Source organism: Euleptes europaea, chromosome 8 (genome assembly GCF_029931775.1).
Source record: "Euleptes europaea isolate rEulEur1 chromosome 8, rEulEur1.hap1, whole genome shotgun sequence".
Lineage (NCBI taxonomy): Eukaryota > Metazoa > Chordata > Lepidosauria > Squamata > Sphaerodactylidae > Euleptes > Euleptes europaea.
Window position 1 is genome coordinate 73,056,998 of NC_079319.1, and position 3,977 is coordinate 73,060,974.

Below are 3,977 nucleotides of genomic sequence, written 5' to 3' on the forward strand. Positions count from 1 at the left end.
ATTTATACCCTGCCCTTTCCTGGCAAGGCCTGGCTCAGGGTGGCTTGCAACATAAAGATAATAAATAAATATATAGTATAAGTTTAACACATACAGTTAAAACAATATCCTAATCTAATACAATGTGGTACGAGATTGCACCCTAAACTACATCCAATTCCATTCCCAGCAACAACTTGGGAGACCAACCCAGAGGTTCCACCAACATCAATTGGAGGCCTCTGGAGCAATCTCTCTTTCTGATCTTTGTATGACTAAATTGTAATGTCAGATAAGTATTCATATCTAATAGAGTATGAGCTGGCATTTTAGGCACAGTCCGCTAAACCTTAAGCGTTTTTTTCGTCTAGAGATTACAAAAGCAGTTTGCCTTGAGGCATAGGTTGCTATTGTTTCAGCAACCAAGCCTAGCATTTTTTTTGCCATCAAGTTACAGCCAACCTATGGCAACCCTATAGGGCAGTGTTGGTGAACCTATGGCACACGTGCCAGAGTGAGCACTCAGAGCCCTCTCTGTGGGCACACGCGCCATCGCCCCAGCACAGAGTTCGCCTGAGTTCGTTACTAGAAAGCCAGAGGGATGTGGGGCCGGGCTGCTCCCCCTCCCCCTCTCCACGCGCGCCTGAGGACACTTCTCACATCACCCGCCCCTCTGCCCAGCAGTCCAATGGAAGCGCTTCCTCCCTCCCGTCTGGGGTAAGGCGTGTCAAGGAAATGGGACCCCCCCACAATTCCTTGTTGCTGAAGAATCTTTGGTCCAGGCCTTTGGCCTGGCTGGGGAAATCAAACTGCAAGACATTCCAGGATGCGGCTCAATTAACATTGGTAAAAAATGCAATTGCTTCCCCCATCCGTCGGACCACTTATTGTCATAGTAACAAATGGTCCTGCAATTAACTCTTATCCTGCCTCAGGGAACCCCAGGTGATCTGCTCTATAAGCATTTGTCACCTTGGTGTTTTCTGTTGCAAGCCGGATGTCATCAATCTTCGGTCAGTTGGCATCTCCAGAATCTCAGTGAGGTTTTAACTCCCCCGCCCCCCACTGAGATCCTGGAAAATAAAAGAGGAGCACACACAACTGAGCGTGTGGTGGTCTGGACACGTGGACAGTATGTCGGATACCATCAATCCATCTGATTCCTGGAACATTTATTGAATGCTAAACTGATGTGCATCATCACTTTTGGAACAGGTAACGTTTTTGTAACTTGCTACGCTTTTGCCAATCTCTTGAAGTTAAGAATCCTACTGTGTAGCTAGAAAAGACACTACTGGGGTGCGGAGGACCAGTTACTCTCCCTCAATAAAAGAGGAACACCCACTTACCCAACATGTAATTAACCTGTGGAACTCCTTGCCACAGGAAGTGGTGATGGCATCTAGCCTAGATGCCTTTAAGAGGGGATTGGGCTAATTTCTGGAGGAAAAGTCCATCATGGGTTACTAGCCCTGATGGGTATGTGCTACCTCCTTATTATAGATGTGGGCCGCTGTGAGATATAGGAGCTGGACTAGATTGTTCAAAAGCATGCCAAATGCAAACTTTTACCTTTCCATAAAAAGTTGTTTGTATCATTGAAAGCTCTGTTATTATGCTTTTCTTTTAAGACAAAAGATGTTAATGTATGAGTTGTTTTTTCTAAATCAGGTTAAATTGCCGTGTTGGCACTTGGCAATAAATAAGTGGGTTTTGGGTTGCAGTTTGGGCACTCGGTCTCTAAAAGGTTTGCCATCACTGCTATAAGATTTTCAAGGAAAGAGATATTCAGAGGTGGTTTCCATTGCCTGCCTCTGCGTCACAACCCTGATATTCTCTGGAGGTCTCCCATCCAAATACTTGCCAGGGTCAACCCTGCTTAGCTCCTGAGATCTGACAAGATCAGGCTAGCCTGGGCTATCCTGGTCCGGGCTAAGCCTAGCATAGCAGTCCTAAACAGAGGGACACCTTTTTAAGCCCGTTGACCTCAGTAGACTTAGCAGGCTACAGATTGCCCTGTAAAACTCAATGGATATACAGAAGTAGTTTTGTAGTTCTTTAGATACAGACCATAGAAAAATGTGTTTCAAATTTGCTGTTCATATTTTTGAAGGATACAATTTTTGTTACCTGCTTTTAGTTCCCAGGATAGGCTTGGCTGGACTGTATAAATATGTAATAAATACATTTATCGTTCCTGATATAACTTTCAGAATAATACTGCTGACAAAACATGCCAGTCCGGCTAAGCATATTTGCAGCTCACTTAAGTTCAGTTGATTTGTATTGGGTTTAAGCACGACTGACTTAATGGGTAAAGGCTGTTCTGCAGGCGTTACATATGAAGTGCCATGATACAGACGATGACTGTTGGTGGTCTCATTTATACCGTAAATGCAGTAATAATGAGGGGTGATTATGAATTTACATCAATTGTTCGATTATGAGTAATAAGAAAAACAGATTTTCTGCTGGTGCTGCAAAGGGATCTTGCTTTCTGTAGCTGGAAAATTTCACCCCCACCCACTTGGATACTTGGTTTGTGTTACACATTCAATGACGGGCCAAATTTTAAATGCTTGTGTGTGCGTTATTCAGTTTATATTAATATTTTAGTGGGCCAAGAAGGGGATCTGCCAGGCGTCATAGGATGAGATTGCTACTGGGCAAAGTAGTCGTCAGTCTGGGATGATTACTTCATCCTTAGCCAGCACTATTGAATAATGGTTTACTGTACTTTGCTTGACACAAATGTAATTGTCAATAAAGATTTTTTGTGTGTATGTGTTGAGTCTCTTTTGTATCTAGCTACATCTCTGGAAGGCTGAAATACATTTTAGATTTGTTTGGAGAGGCTCTTAACCAGAATTATATTTTAGAAAGATGTAGAAGACCTGCCAGTTCCCTTGTTAAAACTTTTTCTCAGTGAAGTTCATTATTCAGGTGTGTAATTTTATAGTGACTGCCAACCTTTTGATGCCGGGCTGCCAACAAAGGGCCCCTTCTCCCATGACCAAGGCCTATAACCTGTGCAACTTTAAAATCAATCGGTTGTTACTAGGTGTATCCAGACAACACAGGCAAGGTGACCGGGGGTGGGGGGAGGCAGCAAGAGCTTTGGGATTATGCCCACCAGCCTTACCTGTGATTGTCACATGTTTATCAGAATTTCTAAACAGGGCTTAGATAGATCTATGTCTTTTCAGAAGATCTGGGGAACATATGAAGGTTGAGGCGGCGGGTTGAGTCCAATAGTATAATTCCACACCCTCTCCATATGTTGTCTGAAAACAGCTTCTGCAGCATGGATTCTTGCGCCTGGACGGTGGGAACAGCCTTTTGATGCTCACTTCTGAATTCCCTCTTTTTCCTTAGGACACCTTCACTTCCTCTGATATTAGGTATCGCCGAAAGGTGATGAGGAGTCTTCCAATGACAGGGAAGTAACTGTCACTTAATTCTGCCAACCTAATGTTATCAAAGGGTTTTTTTTCCAGCAGGAAGAATCAGCTTGCTGGGAGGAAAATTGTGTAGAAGAAGAGTTGGTTTTTATATGTCGACTTTATCACTTAAGGAAGAATCAAACCGGCGTAGTCACCTTCCTTTCCCCTCTCCACAACAAACACCCTGTGAGATAGGTGGGGCTGAGAGAGCTGTGACAAGCCCAAGGACCCCCAGCTGGCTTCATGTGGAGGAGTGGGGAAACACATTCAGTTCACCAGATTAGCCTCCGATGCTCATGTGGAGGAGTGGGGACTCAAGCCTGGTTCTCCAGATCAGAGTCCTCTGCTCCAAACCACCGCTCTTAACCACTACACCACGCTGGGTAGGAGATATTCCTCATGCCCTATATGCTCATCACCCCCAGGGCTTCATGATACATTTTTAGCACATTTTGCCCATGTAGAACATTAATGGAGAGTGACATAAATAGCTGAGAAAACAGAGGCTTGGCGATTTCCCACTTGTACCTATATGGAAGAAGGCAGCTTTTGCAG